This window comes from Dermacentor silvarum, chromosome 4, assembly GCF_013339745.2.
Source record: "Dermacentor silvarum isolate Dsil-2018 chromosome 4, BIME_Dsil_1.4, whole genome shotgun sequence".
Lineage (NCBI taxonomy): Eukaryota > Metazoa > Arthropoda > Arachnida > Ixodida > Ixodidae > Dermacentor > Dermacentor silvarum.
The window spans coordinates 187,516,082-187,540,099 of NC_051157.2; the positions used below are offsets into that span (position 1 = coordinate 187,516,082).

General features: G+C 44.6%; 1 long non-coding RNA gene across 1 annotated transcript; it reads left to right on the forward strand.

Annotated features, from left to right (window-relative positions):
* The first annotated feature begins 1,817 nt into the window (after positions 1-1,817).
* Positions 1,818-19,430, forward strand: LOC125944869 (uncharacterized). Its single transcript, XR_007466569.1, has 3 exons — positions 1,818-2,444; positions 17,995-18,179; positions 18,677-19,430. It is a non-coding gene; the product is annotated as an uncharacterized LOC125944869 (long non-coding RNA).
* The last annotated feature ends 4,588 nt before the right edge of the window (positions 19,431-24,018 follow it).

Below are 24,018 nucleotides of genomic sequence, written 5' to 3' on the forward strand. Positions count from 1 at the left end.
TGTATGAATTATTGAAACTCCAGAACTATAATTTATAAATCCAGACGATCAGTTTAATATCAGACAGTATCTATCGTGTTATTTTAGTTCTTTCAAACATCTGCAGATGTCTTGAGGAGTAAAGTAAAAATCAGCTTTCTTTCATTGCCATTTTTTTTTCATTCCCGCAGTACATACAAATGTTTATCCCCTATTTCAGTTGTCTACGACTACATGGTCAAGGCAATCGACCAAGATGGGAAGCCTGCACAGGACTACAGGGGGTTTGCAGAGGGCATCAACCTTTTGACAGTGGCAATGTTGGGAAAGCTTTGTGTCAATCCAAGGATGGCATCTGCAGCATAAAGCAGTGTTCCAAGCTGCAGTGTTGGGTAGGGATAGTCCTTGGTTGGACGCCCATCAACAAAGTGAATAGAACATACCTGAAAGAAAAGGGTGATTCATGTAATATTTAGAATGGTTTGCTTTTATTTGAACGTAAGAATAAAAGAGTCTACTTAAATAAAAAGCACGCACATGGGTAACGAATGCAGTTCTTATTGCAAACTGCCACAAATGTGACAAAAAAGGCAATAGCAATGGGCTGCCAATGTCTTTTCCATAATCACAAATAATGTCATAATTTCATAGTGTCAAATAATGCCACAATTTCGCGATGTCAAAAGAGGCTATGAAAATTAAAGTAAATAATATATATATATATATATATGCAGCATGCGCTTTGGGGGAACCCTGAACGACACAAGGCAGAAGGAAACAGCTGATTTGTAGTGACCACTACTTTAAAACGCAGCTAATCAAATAATGTCAAACTGGTGAGTTTGCAATTATCTACTTTTATTTTCATGGTTTCTCTTGACAACACGAAATTGTGACATTATTGTATATCACTTTACGATAAACACGCAACCAACGCTTCCAGCGTTGTTTGAAACAATAATTTTGTCCTACAGCGTCAACACAGCTAGCTTTCGCGCATCTGTTGCTGGCCACAAACAACGCCAGGTCTACGTTCTGATCACACCGTGCATCCGATACAGCAGCGAAACCAACATATGTAAAATCAGACGCGGAGGCAGGAATTTGTCAAGCTTAACGATTTGAAAATGCGATTCAGATAGCACTTTTCCAATCTTTTCTGCAGTTGTCACCGCGACAACTAGTACGCCTTAATTGGCACCTATCCCGGCGCATATATATCACGCACGCGGCATGTAATTTTCCTTAAGGATAAACATCACTAATAGTGGGTGACTGTTCCAATACGATATCGCTAATGCTTGTGTTCTGCCACGGAAACACCGCACGGTAACCTTAATGTACAGCGAGCGCAAGATGGGAAAAGTTCATACACTATTCCGCACGCCGAGCGCGTTCGCTTATTCAGTACTATGATGTGCAACTTACTCTTGCCGATGTGCCTTAATTGAAGTTCTTTCTCTGTAGGTTCGCTATCCAGCATTGTCGGGTGAACTTGTTTTTCTCTCCTTGAGGAAATCGGTGCATGGAAAACGGCCTCGGGCACGGGCAGTCTTGATGCAGCTGTGGCGCGTGTACTTCACACACCGACGTGTTCCACAGCTTAATGTCGCCATCACAGTTTTTGCATCCGACCACAGCACACGTTTTCCCTCTTAATCTCCACATGGAGCAGAATACTGTTCGACGTTTGACAAACTGCGCTTGTTAAACGCCGCTGGCTACGCTTTCGCGACTGAGCAATGGTAGTTTCGTTTGCGCGCCCAAGGCCAGAGATGTCCAACACGCGCGGCGCTCCGGTGGCGCCATCTGATTTCAGATGCACAAACCGGCTGCTGCAAATCGTCTATAGAAAGCGAGGATCGAGAACTGACGAGAAACGACAACGTCTGCTAAAAACATTTCCCCAGCGGAACGCACAGCAGGCGTAAATACTACGCTGACCTTGGAGGCGCAGTCTTCCCTGACCAACCGAAAAAGTCATTGTTGCTCCTTGGGGCGGTACTGGTCGGTCCCCGTCTCATGGCGCTTCGGCCAGCTTAGCGAGAACACGTTGTAATAGCCGCCGTCTCGTTTAGGGACAGGCATCGTGTTCCGATAGCGTACTCGAGCTGTAGCTACCTAATGCAAGGGCGGCGCACTGGCATCAAGCATCCGCGCGCGAGCAGACGACAAGACCGAGCGACCGAGCCCCGCGCTCCCCGCATCCACTGCATCACTTCGACAAACCGTCACGTGAGCATACGTCAGGCGTCCGGCGTTTGATAGGGGGCGGTGCCAGGATGTCCGCCGCCGCGCTCCAGCGTGACATTATGACGACGCGACAAGGAGCCGAGTTGCGCCTCCTGCTGAGTTATTCTTTCTCCGTGGGGGTGGTCCAAACACGCTACAGCGCCGTTACACGCCTGCGGAGAATCAATTCCCGCCACCATTCAGTCCGAAGTGGAGCCTACTCATCCCTAAAGGTAAAGTAACATATCTGCCCTGACGCTGCACCGACAACACCATTGAATGGAATGACGTTTTCTGTTGCGTGGTATAATAAGTTAGTGACACTCATCTGCCAGTATGAGTAGTTACTATCGAGGTGGTTAAACTGGCTGGGCATAACAACGCATGAGCCTTTTACTTAATTATTTTCAGCATATTGAGCTGGGACCTATCATTAATAAAACCCTAACTTAACTGACTTCCATTGAAGCTAGAGCCGCCATACTTTGCCCTCGAAGTCGTCCTTTGCTGTTTTATCGCTCTGATGTTGTTATCGATAAACCCTAGTATACTGAACACGTGCTCTAGTGAAATTCGTAAGACGAGGGCGTCGGGTTCGGGCACACACAATCCATACGTATACTACGCACCGAAATGAGCTCCGCGCTTTCTTTCGGTCAAAATGCGCGGAAACGACGACGACACACATATAGAATGACACACAGGCACACACAATACACGACTTTCAATGAATATATTGACTTCATTCACTTCATAAAACTATGTCCCATTTTGTTATTAGGGAGAAAACCTTAAATGTCTCATGGTGAGGTCTCCGTTTAAAGGACGTTTCAAAACCGCGTTGTCGACAGGAAATGATCCTGTTAGGCTAAGAGGCGATAATGCGCAAAAACCTATATTAAGGGTGGAAGAATGATTCAGCAAGTGGACTGAAGTTATAACGGGTATACAGAGAGGTGAGTGAAGAGCTAATTGTGAATTAGGAGTGGATTGGTGGTGAATTAAAGGGGTTTATTTCAGTGATAGGAGTCAAACGAAAAGTAATGATGAGATAGAGTGAGCTGATGAAGTGTAAATGAGAGTGAATGAAGGGGAATCAAGTGGTGACAGGGTAAATCAAGAGTGATGAAAATTGGAAATTTGGAGTAATAGGGCAAACCAAGTGTGCTTCAAGTAAAACCGAGATGGTAGAGTGAATGAAGGTGAGCCAAGCAGGGTGACAGGGTGAATAAAGAGTGAAGCAAGTGTGAATTAAAAGTGAATCAATGGGTTACGGCGTGGGGGATTGACTTGCAAAACATATATGTAAGGTTTGAGGGTCCAAGTGAGAGTGCCTCAACAAAAAAAGGTGGTGAGTCACGGTTCGAGTTTGGTGAATCTTAAGATTTGAAAAGAAAAGAAAGAAAAAACGGTGGGCAGCTTGCACTAGTGGTGCAACGCAGGAGTAAACAGCGGAGCCGGTGATTGATCTAGCTTCTTCCATGTTTTACTAGGCTTGGCTAAGTTTTGATACAAAATGCCAAGTTCTTCTAGGAACGGTATCTCGAATTGGCTCGCCACCGACGCGCAGATTCTCGCATGGCCACGCTTCAAGATGAGTGGTTTCTTCTTCGGGTCGTCCCATATGTCAAGGGTACACGTATTCGCCACAGAGTCGGCGATAGTGCAGCCGCCGTCGCGGCGGCTCCCAGCTTTATCTCCCCTTTGACGTCACGGCCAAGCTGCGCCTCCACTAGAGTATACTAGAATTGCCGAGTGGGCCGAACGGCTCTCTCCCGCTGAGGCGCCGTGTGTGGAAAAATTGTGCGAGGGCGCTGCGAACGAACTGGACTAGAGTGACCTAGAATATGGGAGAGTGTCCAAAGCGCCGCGCAAATGCATGGGAGGAGCGAGGACCTTTTTGTGTGAACTCCCGCGCCGCGGCGCTGCTGTACCGGACCCGTGGGCTTTCTCCGCTGCAGAAGCCGCGCCAAGGCGGTGGGCCTCTGCTACGAGCCTGATATTTTCGTTGCTATTAGCAAACATCGCGATAATTTGGGATATATTAAGTACCACGTCACCGCAAGGTAATACCGCAGTGACTTACCACACAGAGAACGCGTTTGCCGGCTGTGAATATGGGTATTTTGTCTATTTCCTTCTAGCTCGCTTGGTCCGCGCTTACGCGGCTGTTTGAGTAACGCATTCCGCGCGCTTATTTCATTTAGTTATGCGTGGAATGAGCAACGTGAACGTGCTGCAGAAGAAAATAAGCTGGAGACAGCGATAATAACCAAGAGAACGTAGCAGATATGGCTAGCTCATGCTAACGCTTTTACACCCTATCGTTTCCTTTCATTTATTTATTGCATTCGATTTGCTTTACAAGACTGCATCCCGTGCTCTGTTGTTTCTTTATTAAGGCGAAATTCTTAACTGGGCTCTTGGGAAGCGGAATGTGTCTGTTGGCCGATGCCGCGGTACCAAAAATAAATACAAACCGCGTAACTCTCGCGGCTCGTTCACTTGGTATATATACCAAAGTATAGTGTGGAAAGGCACAAATGTGTGACTAAGATGACTGATGGGTCATGGCATTAGTAACTTGACATACTTGCACTCATGTCACGATTAACGATAACAATATGACGTGTGGTCATATGACGACGGCCAGAAATCCCTCTGATGCTGTGGGTGTGACGATAAAAACGTGTTGAATGTCAATCTCGATCTCAACGTGTCGAACTTGCCCATATATGATGAAGAACTGAGAGCACAGGTAAAGGGTAATATTAGTACAAACATTGTACATAATAATATAAAAGATAGATAATAATAGTACAAACAATAACAATAAACCCCAGCAAATTTCTGGGGTTTTACACATAAAAATCACAATATGGCTATGAGAGACGCCGCAGTGGAGGGCTCTGTTAATTTCGACCACCTGGGGTTCTTTAACGTGCACCTAAATCTCGGTACACGGGTGTTTTATGCATTTCGCCTCCATCGAAATGTAAGCTGCCGTGGCCGAGAATCGAACCCGCGTCCTCGATGCCCTACCAAAGCCACAACCTACCAAAGCCACTAAGCTATAGCACGGCGTGTATAGGTAAAGGGTACGCGAGAAATATACGCGGCAAAAAAAACAAAAAAAACAAGACAAACCAAACTAAATCAAACGCTAACAGTGCAACATTGTATATATATGCCTCATTTCATAATCACGAGCAAGCGTCAGAAAACGAACATTATGGATTACGTATGTGCAACTCGTCTTTCGCCTTCTGGTGTTGCAAGAGCGCAAGCACTAAGCGAATTTTAACATGAAAGTAACTTTAGGAATATTTATTGCGTATGCTCGCTGGTTCGTACACAGCAAATATACTTACTGATCACTAACTACGTACTTGTAGTTACGTAATGAAAGAGGCAACAAATCACCAGAACATAAACTTTTCATTTTTTGCTGTTATTGAAGGTAACTATTTTAGGGATATGTAGAATCAATAGCGATTTTTGCAGTGCATCAAAGACAGTAATATTCAAGACGATTTTCCACTCAATATAATGCAAGCACAAACATCGTCACGCGCCATGACGGCTTGTTAGTTTACGTAAAAAATCACACGTGTAAAATCACTATGATATAATGAGAAGTTACATGTTGGTAATTTCAGGGAGGATTGACGGATTATTAAAACAAGGCTATTGCAGTAATAACTTTTACATAACAAATTAGTAAATGGCCAGGCCAGCTAGTAGTAGCTATCTATTCATTTCAATGTCGAAAAATAAATATATTTGTTTAGCTATATTGGCTGGATCGAATTTCTGAATTTGAAAAAACCTTCGCTCACGGTGAACCTTAAGGTAAATCATGCGCGAAGTTTGTATTGAAGAGATATTGCACAGCAAGAATTATTCGTGTACGCAATCTCTGAAGCGAAATAAGCCAGCAATATTGCGGCGTTAGGCCCGTCTTTGCTCTTTCTCTTGCAACCCTTGCACCTTCTCACGCTGCTCTGTTCATAATAAAATATTGTCGTTCCTAAAAAATATTCGAATAAATACATATGCATATAGTTGTAAACCACTACTGACCGTGAGCGAAAAGCGCGTAATGGTGAGCGAAGCGGTCACTGCACGCACGCAAGTATTTCACTTGACTGCGCGAGTAATTTACTTTTTTTCTTACTATTATTCTTGCAAGCATGGTGCTATTGCCCGCGTACCCATGTGAATAGCGTTTCTTTTTTACGTTCTTTCCTTGCGCGGGTTCATTTAGCGCGTTTCTACGCACGCACAGTTACCGTAATACCGTTCCCGAACTCTAGCACCGGAGCTAGGCCGCGCTGATGAGTTTGATACGTTAGTTTTTGCATTATATTGCTGCCCAAGCATAAAGAAACGCTCAAAGATGGGTGAGCTCCATGCAGCACCACACTGTTGAAGTTAAATAGAGTTTATGTGCTAGCGTGGAAAATGAACGCATAAAACTACAGCGCGTAGCAGACGACCCTCGCTTCCCGCGTGCTTCGCGAGCGCGAAAAGCCCACGGGTCCGGAGCAGCAGCGGCGCCGCGCGGCAGTTCACAGAAAAAGGCCCTCGCCGGAGCCGGCGCTTTGGACACTCTCCCATATTCTAGGTCACTCTGAACTGGACTAGAGTGTACTAGAATATGGTCGAGTGGGACGAGCGGCTGGGGCGGCGCATGCTTTGCAGTGAGGCGCCCGACGTGGAAAAATACTATGGCGGCGCTGCGATCGAACTGGATTGGGCCGCATCAAGGTAGCGCCGTTGGAAACTGCTGGCGATACTGCTGGGCAGGGTCAATCGCACTACTTCGCGCGCTGGTATTTGCGTTAAGACCTCTCAAATTGTGTTCATAATCGAATATGACATGTATATATGTCTTAAGAACAAATGCCTTTCTTTCTCTTCATTTTATTTTTTAATGCCGCTCGGTGATTACCCGTGCATTGCGGCCACAGTGTCGGCTTTCATTCTACTATGTTATTGTACGGTTCCCTTTGGAGAACAAATATTTTTCTCGTTCTTCAAGCAGCATGTATCTCTCGTGTGTATTGTTCCGCATATAGTTTTCCATCAGTAGGTCTTGCGGAACGCAAACGGAGAAACATGTGTAACCTTCCTGCTTGCCGCTTCAAACAAGTAAAGCATATCTGCCCCATGCGGCACCTTGTACTCAGATTTCTTTCTTCTTTTGAGGTTTTTTACGTGCCAAAACCAGTTCTGATTATAAGGCACGCCGTAGTGCAGGGCTCCGGGTTAATTTTGACCACCTGGGGTTCATTAACGTCCACTACATTGCAACGCAAGCACACGGGCTTCTTGCATTTCGCCTCCATCGAAATGCGGCCGCCGCGGCCGGGATTCGATTCCGCGAACTCGTCCTCAGCAGCGCAACGCCTTAGCTAACTGAGCCCCCGCGGCGGGTACTCAGATTTACGGGCAGCATTGTTATTGAAAAAAAAAAAAAACTGCAGCGCAACATTCTATTCAAGTTTCCGCCTTAGGCTACGTTCACACTTGGCCTCGAAGCAGGCGGAAGCGGCAAAAACTTCTAAAAATCCGCCCGCCTAGGCGGCGAAGCGGGCGTACTCGCGTAACAGAATGCGGAATAATGGGTACGGGGTCATTTATCGCGGTCGGTGTCATTCTGGAAATTCATTTCAAGTGGATGCGTTTTGCAACCTCACCGGCTACAATTCGTAAATTGCAATATGTGTCGTAAAGTAATTAACTAAGAAGTTCATTAATCAATTTTGTTAATAAGTTGAATAGGTGTTTCGATTCTCGTGCTACTAATGTCCGCCTCTTCGAATAACCCAGCTCATCAATGAGAATTGTGCTAACTGCCACAGGAGATTTTTAAAAATCCCCTAAACCTTAATTTCGAACACCCGGTATAGTGGATATACGGCGTTGCGCTGCTCAACTGGAGCTCGCGGGTTCAATCCGTCGCGGAATTCGATGGGAACAAATGGAAAACACTCGTGTACTTCTATTTAGGTGCACGTTAAAAAGCCACAGGTGGGGAAATCTAAACCGGGTGCCTCATACTCATATCGTGGTTTTGCCACGTAAAACCCACAAATTTGTTTGAACTAAACAACAAAAGACAGGTGGCTGCGTTCTTCGTCTTTTTGCTAGGAGTGTAAACAAAATAAATTATTCTCGAGTCTGATTTCCGAGAAAAACATGTTACGCTTATCCTATATTTCATACATAAATGTAATGCCATTCCCAAATGTCTGTCCACTCAACTAAGCAGCTTGTATATCATAAACGGCTGCTTTCAGTTATTCGACGCACTATCATAACGACAATAATGAAGCAATTAGAGAAACGGCATACCTCACATACACGTACAGATATGTGTAGATCTGCTGCGTTCGTTCAAGAAGATAAGTGTGGTACCACATGGGGCACCCAGTTTTAATCGGTTGCAAAGATGGTGAGACTGTCACAAAAAAAAAAAAAAAAAGTTTTCCTTGCCTGAATCACGTTAGCAGATTTACAGGCTGCCCCAAAACGGGGCGTTTATATTGAATGACAGCTTATTACACTTATTAGCAGGGCTTATTAGCAGCTTATTAGCCGGACTTATTAACACCCCTGCGTTAATTTTCTCAGGAACTGCGCCTCTGCGCAACAGCCACGACTCTCCGGCAGCACAATCATTCGGAATAACAATCCGCACTTGCATCGGTCTCTCACCTTTGAGACTGCAATAGTACGGTTATGCGTTACATTCGTACGGAAACGACTGTTCGGCGTCGTACAGCATATCAATAACACTTTCATATATATATATATATATATATATATATATATATATATATATAGTTTTAATTGCCTGCTATGAATAATATTTCTGCGAATGAGAGTTTTATGTGCAGTATTCACTAATACGTGTGTTTCGTATGCAAACATGCACGGTCGGGAGTTCTCACTGAACCATTTGTACCATTCTCAATGTACCCTTTGATTTAATTACGTAGAAATACATCGGTCATTCTTCGCGCCACGCAGCTAATAAACCTGGTTTATTTCACTTTAATATTGTTTTCTTCGATCATTGTTCCTGATCAATATCCATCGACAAGAACCGCGCGTAAAATGACACGCTATCAATAATAAAATTTTCGTACGTAGCTTCATGTTGCAGAGATGCCAGTTGCTTTTAGAAGACAGTGTTAAAAACAATGGTTCACTTGACTGAAACTACTTTTGGTACCCGCCGTCAAGAGTCATGAGCGCACCAAAGCAACTAAAACATAAAAACAAATGTACTACACAGACGTTCTGCGAGAAAAACTGGGCGCCGCCAGCGTCCGCGTAGCGAACGCGCGCTCGCTAGCAGACGACGCGCTTGACAACGACAGCAAAACTGAAGACGACGCGTTGTATAATCCATGCCTCAAATATATATGTTTGGCAAGATGGTGTAAACATAAATTTGCAGTTGAAATAAAGCACTATTTTAAGAGCGTACTATGCGCAATCGGCCTCGGCGCCCGCAGCGAAAGTGCGTTGAATATGCCGCGGAGCGCGTCTCCGCCCCAATCCAGTTCGCTCGCAGCGCCCTCGCAAAATTTTTCCACACGCGGCGCCTCAGCGGGAGAGCGCCGTTCGGCCCACTCGACCATTATCTAGTACACTCTAACTGGACTTAGGGTGCCTCGATGCCCAGCGCCGCCGTCGGCGGCGCTGGGCATCGAGAATGGGTTCAACTCAGAATGGGTTCAGGCCAGGCAGACGCTTAGAAGACAATATGTTTGTACTAACTCAGTGCATAGAGATTTCAGTAGCTCAGAAAAGACCTTTATGGATAGCATTTCTAGATATTAAAGGAGCTTATGACAACGTAAACAGGGAATTGTTGTGGGATATTCTTCAATACGAAGGCATAGATGACGATTTCGTGGAGCTGCTGAGGGAGATATATCGAGACAACCAAGTACAAGTGGCATGGGAAGGCCGAAAAGGAAATGAAATGGTGGGAATTCACCAAGGATTGAAGCAAGGATGCCCTCTGTCACCATTGTTGTTCACGCTTTACGTCAAGGGCATAGAAAGACGACTGGAAAACAGCGAATTAGGTTTTGATTTATCCTACATGCGTAATGGACAAATGGTGCAACAGAAGATCCCTGGACTGATGTACGCAGACGACATTGTGCTACTAGCGGACAATAAAAAAGATTTACAGATACTTGCGAATATCTGTGGGAACGCAGCGACAAATCTAGGCCTTAAGTTTAGCACAGAGAAATCAGGGATTATGATCTTTAATGAGCACACGAGTAACTTCGTGGTGTCAATTCAACAGCAAGTAATACCCATAGTGAAGCAATATAAGTACCTCGGCGTACACATAAACGAAGGAAAGAATTACTCAAGCAACCACCAAGATAATCTGAAAATAAAGGGGAAGCGGAATGCAGCATCAATGAAACACAGAGCACTGTGGGGCCACAATAAGTATGAGGTGGTGCGTGGAATCTGGAAAGGAGTAATGGTGCCAGTGCTAACATTCGCAAATGCCATTATATGCTTAAAATCGGACATATTGGCGGGTTTGGAAGTTAACCAAAGATCAGTAGGCCGGTTGGCTTTGGGAGCACACGGTAATACGACAAATGAGGCAGTGCATGGAGACATGGGTTGGGCCTCTTTTGAAGTCAGAGAAGCACAAAGCAAAATTAGTTTTGAAGAAAGGCTCAGGAACATGGATGAAAATAAATGGGCGGCTAAAGTGCACAAGTATCTCTACATGAAAAGCGTGGACACAGAATGGAGGAAGAGGTCAAGGAAGTTGGCAACCAAGTACAGGATAATCGAAACTGTAAATAGACAACCAGGGGTCATCAGAAAGAAAGTGAGAGAAATAGAGACCGTGAATTGGATGCAAAGAATGGAAACGAAAAGGACAATGGAGATTTACAAGAATGAGAAGAAAGAAATTAGAAGGGAAAATCTGTACGATAACACAAAGGGCAGTGCCTTGCTATTTGAGGCTCGAGCCGGTTGCCTAAGGACGAAAACATATCGGAACAAATATTCGGAATTAGATGAGACATGTGTATGCTGCAGTAAAGATCCAGAGACCACTCAGCACATCCTAATGGAATGCGACGGGATCCACCCAGCGAGAACCGTAGGTAACGTGCAACTCCCAGAAGCGCTTGGGTTTAAAGTGGAAGGAAACAAACAGATCAGCCGTAGAGATCAGCAAGAGACGATTAGAGTACTGGTGGAAAAAAAGTAGGGAAAAGATGGATGCGACCTGATCTCTTAAAATCATAGGCAGCGGTACAAGGTAAATTTTTGAAAAAGAAAAAATAATGATAGGTATACAAAAATGCAAGATGAAGAACATGTATAGTATACCTGATTAAATCAAGCAGGCTAGGTGACTATTTGTCGCCGCCCCGTTTCAAAGGGGATGCCAATAAATCATCATCATCATCATCAACCTAACCCCTTGATAGAAAGTAGCGACACGCTTTCATCTACGCCGCAACACCCTCGCCGGCGCGGTCAACCTCCTCTTTTTCTCCCCCTCTCTCACGGAGGCAGCGCATCCGCCATGCTGAATGGCTGCGGCGCTCGAGACTACCCCGTCAGATGACCCTGACGTCACGAAAACGGAGCGAAACTTGTTTTCGCGCGCCTTTAGTTTCTCCCGCTCGCCATGAGCAGTCCAAGTGGTGGTCGCCCTGCCGCTCCGAACGTGTGTTTCCCAAGTTTTTCCATCCTTTCGTAGGAATCTGAGATTCTTTCTCCGTGAAAATGCCTTGCTGCTGCGCGTTTCAATGCAGCAGCAGGCCAGAGAAAGGGCAAGCCTTATTTTATATCCCCCGAGGTGAACGGAATGTCGTGCGTCGGAAGCAGTGGCTCCATAACATCGGGAGAAGGGATTTCGCCCCTTCTAAGCACGCCGTTCTTTGCGAGGTGAATGTTGCAGCTTTCCTCATAATTGTGGATGAAGTTGCATGGAGATTTTAATGCTCTTCGCATAGCCGGACTCTTCGTTCAGTTTAATACAGAGCACCGATAACTGTGCATATACTTTTTTTTGAGTCGGCTGAAATTTTCGTTCACTCTTCGAGCCGTGACAAAGCTTTTTGTGGTTTCGCGCGTGCGTTAGTTTTCAAATGTATGTAATTTGTGAGTTAATGCCTGAAGGGAAAAGCGCCAACCTTTCCCTTTCCCTCAAGAACCAGTTATCATCATCATCATCATCAAGGGGATTTAGGCACCCTAATGTCACGTACTAGAGTGTACTAGATAATGGTCGAGTGGGCCGAACGGCGCTCTCCCGCTGAGGCGCCGCGTGTGGAAAAATTATGCGAGGGCGCTGCGAGCGAACTGGATTGGGGCGGAGACGCGCTCCGCGGCATATTCAACGTACTTTCGCTGCGGGTGCCGAGGCCGATTGCGCATAGTACGCTCTTAAAATAGTGCTTTATTTCAACTGCAAATTTATGTTTACACCATCCTGCTAAACATATATATTTGAGGCATGGATTATACAACGCGTCGTCTTCAGTTTTGCTGTCGTTGTCAAGCGCGTCGTCTGCTAGCGAGCGCGCGTTCGCTACGCGGTGGCTGGCAGCGCCCAGTTTTTCTCGCAGAACGTCTGTGTAGTGCATTTTTTTTGTTTTAGTTGCTTTGGTGCGCCCATGACTCTTGACGGCGGGTACCAAAGGTAGTTTTAGCTAAGTGAACCATTGTTTTTAACACTGTCTTCTAAAGGCAACTGGCATCTCTGCAACATGAAGCTACGTAGGAAAATTTTATTACTGATAGCGTGTCATTTTACGCGCGCTTCTTGTCGGTGGATATTGATCAGGAACAATGATCGAATAAAACAATATTAAAGTGAAATAAACCAGGTTTATTAGCTGCGTGGCGCGAAGAATGACCGATGTATTTCTACGTAATTAAATCAAAGGGTACATTGAGAATGGTACAAATGGTACAGTGAGAGCTCCCGACCGTGCACGTTTTCATACGAAACACACGTATTAGTGAATACTGCACATAAAACTCTCATTCGCAGAAATAATATTCATAGCAGGCAATTAAAACAATATATATATATATATATATGCAAGTGTTATTGATATGCTGTACGACGCCGAATATATATATATATATATATATATATATATATATATATATATATATATATATATATATATATATGCAAGTGTTATTGATATGCTGTACGACGCCGAACAGTCGTTTCCGTACGAATGTAACGCATAACAGCACTATTGAAGTCTCAAAGGTGAGTTACCGATGCAAGTGCGGACTGTTATTCCGAATGATTGTGCTGCCGGAGAGTTGTGGCTGTTGCGCAGAGGCGCAGTTCCTGAGAGAATTAACGCAGGGGTGTTAATAAGTCCGGCTAATAAGCTGCTAATAAGCTGCTAATAAGCCCTGCTAATAAGTGTAATAAGCTGTCATTCAATATAAATGCCCCGTTTTGGGGCAGCCTGTAAATCTGCTAACTTGATCCAGGCAAGGAAAACTTTTTTTTTGACAGTCTCACCATCTTTGCAACCCATTAAAACTGGGTGCCCCATGTGGTACCACACTTATCTTCTTGAACGAACGCAGCAGATCTACACATATCTGTACGTGTATGTGAGGTATGCCGTTTCTCTAATTGCTTCATTATTGTCGTTATGATAGTGCGTTGAATAACTGAAAGCAGCCGTTTATAATATACAAGCTGCTTAGTTGAGCGGACAGACATTTGGGAATGGCATTACATTTATGTATGAAATATAGGATAAGCGTAACATGTTTTTCGAGGAAATCAGACTCGAGAATAATTTATTTTGTTTACATTACTAGAAAAAAGACGAAGAACGCAGCCACCTGTGTTTTTATTTTTTAGTTCAAACAAATTTGTGGGTTTTATGTGGCAAAACCACGATATGAGTATGAGGCACCCGGTTTAGATTTGCCCATCTGGGGCTTTTTAACGTGCACCTAAATAGAAGTACACGAGTGTTTTCCATTTGTTCCCATCGAATTCCGCGACGGATTGAACCCGCGAGCTCCAGTTTAGCAGCGCAACGCCGTATCCACTATACCGGGTGTTCGAAATTAAGGTTTAGGGAATTTTTAAAAATCTCCTGTGGCAGTTATCACAATTCTCATCGATGAGCTGGGTTATTCGAAGAGGCGGACATTAGCAGCACGAGAAATCGAAAGACCTATTCAACTTATTAATAAAATTGATTAATGAGCTTCTTAGTTAATTACTTTACGACACATATTGCAATTTACGAATTGTAGCCGGTGAGGTTGCAAAACGCATCCACTTGAAATGAATTTCCAGAATGACACCGACCGAGATAAAGTACCCCTTACCAATTACTGCGCATTCTGTTACGCGAGTAAGGCGGAAACTTGAATTGAATGTTGCGCTGCAGTTTTTTTTTTCAATAACAATGCTTCCCGTAAATATGAGTACCAGCCGCGGGGGCTCAGTTAGCTAAGGCGTTGCGCTGCTGAGGACGAGGTCGCGGAATCGAATCCCGGCCGCGGCGGCCGCATTTCGGTGGAGGCGAAATGCAAGAAGCCCGTGTGCTTGCGTTGTAGTGGACGTTAATAACCCCAGGTGGTCAAAATTAATCCGGAGCCCTCCACTACGGCGTACCTTATAATCAGAACTGGTTTTGGCACGTAAAAAAACCCAAAAGAAGAAAGAAATCTGAGTAAAAGGTACCGGATGGGGCAGATATGCTTTACTTGTTTGAAGCGGCAAGCAGGAAGGTTACATATGTTTCTCCGTTTGCGTTTCGCAAGACCTACTGATGGAAAACTATATGCGGAACAATACACACGAAAGATACATGCTGCTTGAAGAACGAGAAAAATATTTGTTCTCCAAAGGGAACCGTACAATAACATAGTAGAATGAAAGCCGACACTGCGGTCGCAATGCACGCGCATCACCGAGCGGCATTAAAAAATAAAATGAAGAGAAAGAAAGGCATTTATTCTTAAGACATATATACATGTCATATTCGATTATGAACACCATTTGAGAGGTCTTAACGCAAATACCAGCGCGCGAAGTAGTGCGAATGACCCTGCCGAGCAGTATCGCCAGCAGTTTCCAACGGCGCGACCTTGATGTGGCCCAATCCAGTTCGATCGCAGCGCCGCCACAGTATTTTTCCACGTCGGGTGCCTCACTGCAAAGCATGCGCCGCCCCAGCCGCTCGTCCCACTCGACCATATTTTAGTACACTCTACACGTACACACTAGCGGAAAAAAGCGCGCGGCGCGCCGCGAAAGCAGCCGCGAAACGGGTTTTTGTTGCCGCGGCAGGGATCGCTCCTGGACCGATTTTTTGCGGTTTGCCGCGTGCCGCGGATGAAGGAGACCAATGAGAGCGGCCCGCGTCCGTGCCGTGCGCGCGGGAAGCTGGTGCCATGCGGACCCGCCCGACCGCTTGTTTCTCGTTTCGCACTATTACCTGCACGCGTGAGCTCCCGGATAGTTCGAGAAGGGGAGAGGAGTCTAGTCTGTCACGTGATTGCCGCAGCGGCGCGCCGCCGGTTGGTGTGGCCGCCCTGCCGCTGCTGCGTTTTGCCGCCGGCGGCGCGCCGCGCGCGTTTTGCCGCTAGTGTGTACGTGCCATAACTGGACTGGGGCGGAGACGCGCTCCGAGGCATTTTCAACGTACTTTCGCTGCGGGCGCAGGGGCCGATTTCACATAGTACGCTCTTAAAATAGTGCTTTATTTCAACTCCAAAATTATGTTTACACCATTTTTCCAAACATATATATTTGAGGCATGGATTATACAAAGCGACGTCTTCAATTTTGCTGTCGTTGTCAAGCGCGTCGTCTGCTAGCGAGCGCGCGTTCGCTACGCGGACGCTGGCGGACGCCCAGTTTTTCTCGCAGAACGTCTGTGCAGTACATTTTTTTTTGTTTTAGTTGCTTTGGTGCGCCCGTGACTCTTGACGGCTGGTACCAAATGTAGTTTTAGCCAGGTGAACTGCTGTTTTAACACTGTCTTCTAAGAGTAACTCCTATCTCTGCAACATGAGGCTACGTAAGAACATTTTATCATTGCTTTCGTCTCATTTTGCGCGCACTTCTTGTTGGTGGATATTGATCAGGGACAATCATCTAAAAAAACAATATATATATTTCAAAAAATTGAATAGAAGCACGTAGGAAAAACATAACTGGACTTTACTGACGGTTCGGCCGGGGTCCGGCCTTCATCAAGACTCTTGATGAAGGCCGGACCCCGGCCGAAACGTCAGTAAGATCCTGTTATGTTTTTCCTACGTGCTTCTATTGTTTGAACTCCTTCTGTGCCGGCTCCTCTGTTTCCTTGCTTCACTGATATATATATATATATATATATATATATATATATATATACGCAAGTGTTATTGCTACACTGTACGACGCCGACTAGTCCTTTCCGTTCGAATGTATAGCACAACAGCACTATTGAAGTCTCAAAGGTGGGTGGCCGATGCAAGTGAGGACTGTTATTCCGAATGATTGTGTTGCCGGGGAGTCGTGGCTGTTGCGCACAGGCGCAGTTCCTGAGAGAATGAACGCACGGGTGTTAATAAGTCCTGCTTAACAAGTTCCTAGCTGCCATTCAATATAAACGCCCCCGTTTGGCGGCAGACAGTAAATCTGCTAACTTGATTCAGGCAAAAAAAAAACTTTTTTGACAGTCTCACCATGTTTGCTACCCATTAAAACTGGGTTCCTCATGTGTTACCACACTTATCTTCAATGAACGCAACAAATCTGCACATATTTCTACGTGTATGTGAGGTATGCCGTTCCTTTAATTGTTTCATTATGGTCGTTATGATAGTGCACCGGATAACTGAAAGCAGCCGTTCATAACATACAGGCTGCTGAGTTGAGCGGTCATACATTTGGAAACGGGATTACATATAGGTATGAAATATAGGATAAGCGTAACATGTATTTCTTGGAAATCATATTCGAGAATATTTTACAACTATTTTGTTTACACCCCTAGAAAAAAGCCGAAGGCCGCAGTCACATGCTTTTCTCTCTTTTTTAATTTAAATAAATTCTTGGGTCTGCGTGGCAAAACCACGATATGATTATGAGATTTAGTTTTCATGACCTGGGCTTCTTTAACGCCCACCTAAATAGTAGTACACAAGTGTTTTCCCATTTCCCTTCCGTCGAATTCTGTGACCTGGGTTGAACCCACGAGTTCCATGAAGTTTAGCAACCCAACGCCATATCCATTATATAGCCACTAATTCGGCTACCGCGCCAGCTTTCTTTCTTTCCTTCTCATTTTTATTTTTTTTTAAGTATTGACAGGGAAAAGAAAATTCCACGTATGGATTACACGGCCAAAGATGACTAACTAAAACTGTTTTCGGCGGGACAGGCACGAAAAGAGCAGTGGTTATCACTTCGGATATCGTAAAACACAGGCGACCATGGCAGAAGGCGTCTGAGGCGATAACGTGGCGATAAAGGCGGCGATAACGTGGGAGGTCAACTTTCCCCCTGTTCATATGCTGCAAACAGCAACGCCTTTCTTAGTGACAGCCTGCTTCCTTCTGGTTCTCTCATTCACATGGTCTACTTCTCGCGTTGCGAGCTTAGTGGCTCTGGGCGTTTTTACGAGCATCCCGATAGCATGTCGCAGTGGTAGTGGTAGAAAAAGCATGCTGTTGTCAAAGCATTGTCATCGAGCGCACACTTTCTGCCTATTTCAGTTATACCAAATCTCCCGATGGTCATCTGAACATTGGTCCTGCAGCTGAAGATCGCACTTACAATGAAAGCTAGAATAGAGGATGGTGTTGTCTATTCCCCGTTCCCTGACGTGGAAATTCCTTGCTGCTCTTTCTATGAAGCAGTCAAGAGAGCACTTCTGGTTGATGCGGACAAGCCTATCCTGGTGAGTACAACGTTCATAGTGTACATTTTCGTAACGCAGTAGATATTTATATTTGTTACCCTCAGTTTAGTATTTCCCATAATATCCAGGAACTGAGATACGCATTTTATTATTGCGATCAAATGCAAAAAAGGATGCATTTAGTCCAGGAGGTGGTTACATCGCAATTTCGTTAAAACTTTATGGTCAGTTGCTTGTTTATTACCTTTAACATATATGAAGCTTCAAGGATATGTCTATGAATAGCATAAAAACAAAGAACATTATAAAGAGGTGTTATTAAATAGAAAGTGTTCGGAGACGAAACCGGGGAAAGCGTTTGCTACTGATGCTCAACACATCAATCATTTGCTAAAATCAATGAAGAGTCGTTATAGTCAGCTGCTATGCAAATAATGAAGTGTTATTGTCGCCTTTTCTGTTGATGTTATTATTGGTTATGAGAACTTGTGTTAACCATACACAATTTCACATTAAACGCCATCGAATGTCTGCAGGGCCAGGGTGAAAGAACCGATGACTCGCAGCGCAGGTGTAGGATAATATGCCATTGCCCTGCGACTTGCTAACCATCTGGTCAGCTCAGATGGCAATGCGACAACACTGGAAAGGCGTTGGACTTTGATTCGGTCACCTGACACCGACAATGTTTTCTTAACAGCGAGGTTTTCCTTCTGCAAAAAACGCATATATAGCTTCCTTCGTAGCCGTACGTGATAGTCTCGAGCGTATGACGCTTTCTCCTTTATGGAGTTTCACACAAAGAAAAACAGCAAGCGTGGAATCCTATAACGTCTACGAGGGAGTTGCAGAACAGAATAAAATAAGTATATTCCTGATACCAATATAACGGCTAATGTTTATCTTGTTAGGACTTTCTTGTAACGTTCCGCAAGCGAGCTCCACGATCGTAACGCGTGCACGTGCCTGCACACAGTAGAGGTTCCAAGGGTGAACCGGCTGCAGTTTTTTGACCTGAGGCTTGTCTTCTGTCGTGATGATCAGTTCGGCAAGTAGCACAGCTCTAGGGCAGCAAATCCGCTCCGGAGCTTCCTGACAGGACACTAAAAACTGATAATACGCGGTACTATAACTTTCTGTGACAGGTCAGCCCGTGCAGTCATAATGAAGCTTTGAAATACCAATGCCAAGAAAATCAAAGATGGACCGGCTGCCAGTGTTTGGTTATCAAGTCTATCAAGTGTTCGAGAAGTTGACAAAGTGATTAAAAGTGAACTGGCTGAATGGAAAGGGCGGAATTCAGAATAATGCCACACCAAATAAGGGCGCTGTGATCCCGTAGTGCATTAGTTTTCACACCAAATAAAGCAGATTGCAGAGCCGCTTGGCAAGAATGCAGTCTTTTCGGTGCGTGGTCAGGCTCGAAGAATATGCCGGCTGGTTTAGGATTAAAACATGAAGGCTACATCCGACAAAGATCATGCGTTTGCATGGTTAACTACAAAAATCACTTTGTTCTTTGTGCTCTAGGTATTGTGTACAGAATATATTTGTCATGTGACGTTACATATGCTGGAAAGACCAATCCGCCGTGGTTGCTTAGTGGCTATGGTGTTGGGCTGCTAAGGACGAGGTCGCTGGATCGAATCCCGGCCATGGCAGCCGCATTTCGATTGGGGCGAAATGCGAAAACACCCATTTACATATATTTAGGTGCATGTTAAAGAATCCCGGGTGGCCCAAATTATTCCGAAGTTTCTCACTACAGCGTTCCTCATAATCAGGCCGTCGTTTTGGCACGTAAAACCTCATAACTTAATGCTGGAAAGACCAACATGTGAATGTGCGCTCTAATGAGTACATAAACGCCGTAAAATATATCTGTCGATTTCACGAACTGTGACAATCAATATAAACGAAGCGTTCATTTGCTTATCTAATGAACAGTATTCTTCTTTGGTGACCATTTGTAAAAAAAGGCAGGTTCTACGCTCTGTGGGAATCGATGTTAAGCGAAGCAATGTGCGGGGAAACTACCAAGTTAATTAAACGATCATGGCAGCATCGAGGCGTAGGCGGCTGTTTCGTGACCTACACAACACGCATGTCAGGACATTGATGTCATGACAAGACCAGAAAATAAGTAATGACATTCATGTGCCGACCTATCATTTATGTACAGACCTATTTCGGTGGTTTTTGAGAGTTAATCTTTTTTCCCCGAGTCATTGTTATTTTTGCTGAGTCATGCTCATGACTGACTTCTACCATCATACTTTAAAGTTTTATTCACTTAGTGCCCACGTCCAAACCCATTCAAGTTGTTTTTGAGTGGTAATCATTTTCGCTGAGTTATTGTCATTTTTGCTGAGTCATGCTTATATCTATGACTTTTAATCAACATGATATAGTGTTTCATTCAGTTACTGCCCACGTGAGCCCATTCCGGGTTTTTTGAGCGTTAATTATTTTTCGCTGAGAAATTGTCATTTTTGCTGAGTCATGCTCATGACTATGACTTCTACCATCATCCTTTAGTGTTTCCTTCACTTAGTACCTATGCCCTCACCCATTCTAGCTACAAACTAAGTTATCAAAATGAGCATGAGAGAACCAAGACGTAGGCAGCTGTTTCATGACCCACATGACACACGATGACATTTATGTCATGACCTATAATTTATGTTCGTCGTACACTATTGTCATACCATGCCAATTTTAGTACATGCCAAATTAACGAAGCGACCATGATAGCACCAAGACGTAGGCGCCTGTTTCATGACTTACATGACAGAGATGACATGCTATCCATGTCATGACCTATCATTTATGTTTGTCATACACTCTTGTCATACTATGCCAATTTTGGTACGTACCAAGTTTACGAAACGACCATGAGAGCACCAAGACGTAGGCGGCTAGATAGATAGATGCTGTCAAAGTGGAAAATGTTCATCAAGAAATGGTTCGCATTTATTAGAGCACACGACCAAAGGAAGATGCCTCGCTCAACAAACACAACACTTGTGGTGCGCGAACATACGCATCTCATGCATGCAGGCGAAGCCGTGACATCGATGGTATGACGACAATGGCATGAAGACAGTGCGATACCAGAACTAAAATAGTGACGAGAGAGTGACAGAAATGGAACCACGGCGATGACATGACGACGACTGTATGAAGACAACGCAACGAAGACGGTGGCATGCTTGCTTTGGAGGTCACACCCGCGCGTACGTGCATCATTTTTCGTCCCGAACCGCCTCGGTTAGAACTATAATCGATGCTTGCTTGTACTATATCCCCTACTAACCTATCGTGCATGACAGGAGCCTGCAGGCCGCACCCGAAAAGTGGGGAGAAGAGAACAAGGTTGCTAGGATTCAAAACGAAATGTCGCGCTTTCCTTTTTTTAGCTAAGTTCTTTTCTGTGATAATACCACAACACTGTGCAAACATCACGATGAATGCACTAGGGAAATCATGGAGGCGTATGGCATTTACAATGAAGCAGAGTTCTCTACCAGCAAGCCGAGTAGCACCCGCTGAAGAAAGAAAAAAAATAAAGCTTGTATCTAGGTGTATTACTGACTTGAAGCTGCGGTGAATTTTGTTTTTGCCGATGCTTCGCACGTTAGTTAATTGCAATCAAGTTCGGCATTGCCCTATGTACAGGACGTCTAAGCTAATCACAGTCAAGCTCTCGAAAATTTGGTGCAAGATACGATTATAAGATCTACGATGTTCAATCCTGAGTGCTCTCCCAACAAGAAGGTAATTTTTGTTTAGTCATTACATGGCTGCATGGAAAATGTGTAATGAACTTGTGAATTTTTGAATATGGTACCATGCGAAAACTGTTATTCCGCCCTCAAACATCCAATTCCGTCGTTTGCAGTGTGAGAGATAATTACTTATTCAGCACTTTACTAGTAGCGTGCGAAATACAATAAGGGCAGCGTAACAACCCCAGCAATTCCGGACATCGCCTTTAGTTCACAGCTTTTACACCACGTGGCGTACGGACCTTTAAGATTCGAAATTCGCGCGATGACGCACGAAGTGTACTGGACGATAACAGAATACACGTTTTAACAATAAAATAAAAATAAAAAAAGGACCACGCCAACAGCTTTCACAGTCGAGCACGGACGAGCGCGAATCAGGAATAACTGATCTGATAACCGCCGCGCGTATAAGACGAGCGGCCAGCTAGTCTACTGTGAATCAGCAGTTTTGCTGCTATTGATAGTCGTTGAGAGGCGCAGCCCCGCTTCGAGGAAGCGGGTGCAGAATCTTGAAAGAGCGGCCTCCGCCCCCCCCCCCCCCTTTCCGTCCATCTTTTCCTCGTCCAACTTTTTGTCCGATCGAATCAAAAAAGCAAAAATGCCCTTTTGTCGCTTCATTTGTCGAAAGCTGATTCTAAAATAATAATGTAAGCTTGCTAAATGGTCGCGATGGGCGCATGTTTCAGGATATGCATTCGCATGATTGACACCCTTAATCTCGGTTGGCCTCAGTTTACGAGTCCATTTGCGCATTTGCGTGCAGGTGCCTGATCGAGTTATGTTCACTGCCACGGAATTTCTGTTTTTCGAAGGCGAAAGCCTTAGGTGCATGGCTATATTTTCGGTGCCATTGGCAGTGACCTTGGCGAAACCGCGCCATAACGAAAATGGCCGACACCGCAAAGAGTAAAATCACGTCAACAAAAGCTCGGATTGACGTCAGTTTTCTCAGGGAGGTTCCTGTGAACAAAGTAAATTAGTGGCTTTGTAAAAAAAATTGCTACATTTCAGCCGAACACCTTTTCTAAGTTCTTGGTAAGCGACGGGTGTAAATGCAGAAAATCATCTGTAACTGGTCATGGTCGAAGACCTGCTTCACTGCACAGTGGCATAGCCAGAAATTTTGTTCGGAGAGGGGGGGCTCACGTTGCAGCGCGGCCTCCTCCTGATAGAATTTGTCGAGGGTTGAAATACACCAATAATTACTGCATTGTCATTGCCAATGTCATTGTATATTAGAGGCTGCAAACAAACTACCGAATGCTACCCACTGTCAAGTAAAATATGCATCTTTTCATAAAAGAATATATTCGTATGTCCCAAAAAATTGTGGCAGAAATAACTGATATCAATGCTTTCGCGTTTTTATGTCTATTTAATCAGTAAAGAAAATATCACACAATCTTTAGAACATCAGAATATCATAGAATTCCAAACCAGCAAAGCAGTGCATACAGCTGGTGCGAAAAACGCAAAGGACATGAAAAGAACAAGTTGGGCACGAATATTTTGATAAATCTTTGTCATTAAAAAACCTTGTTTACTTTTTTGTACAGTCGCGCGAGCAGAAGTTTGGAGACCATGGCATCAGCAAAAAATTTACATATATTCAAGCGCAGCTGCACGGCCCCGAATTGGCTTAATACGTTGTATTGGTCCATCACGCGCACGTAGGCTTGCGCTCTTGATTTCAGCCGGAATGCCCAGGCTGCGAAGGAAAAAAAATAAAATCGTGGCAGCAGAGAGGCTCGGCCTTTCTGTACCGACGTGGGAGCGGCCCGCTACGTGCTGACGCGCGTTCCGAGGGACCGTAATAAAGCTTTATCATACCATCATACCATACCTTTTGTCCACAAACTTTTGCTCGTGACTGTACATATGCAACGGCCAGGGAAAAACCTCAATGGCGCTGTCCTTCGTTGCAATAGATTGCGCATGAGCAGTTGTTACCGGTCGTGTAATGTAATTACACCGATAATATAGTCGCAGCAGTGAGTACATATAAGAAGCAGGAGTTCTGTAAGATGTAGATTAGAATTGCGAAAATAGAACGGAATATACAAATGCGAAGATACAAGTTGATAAAG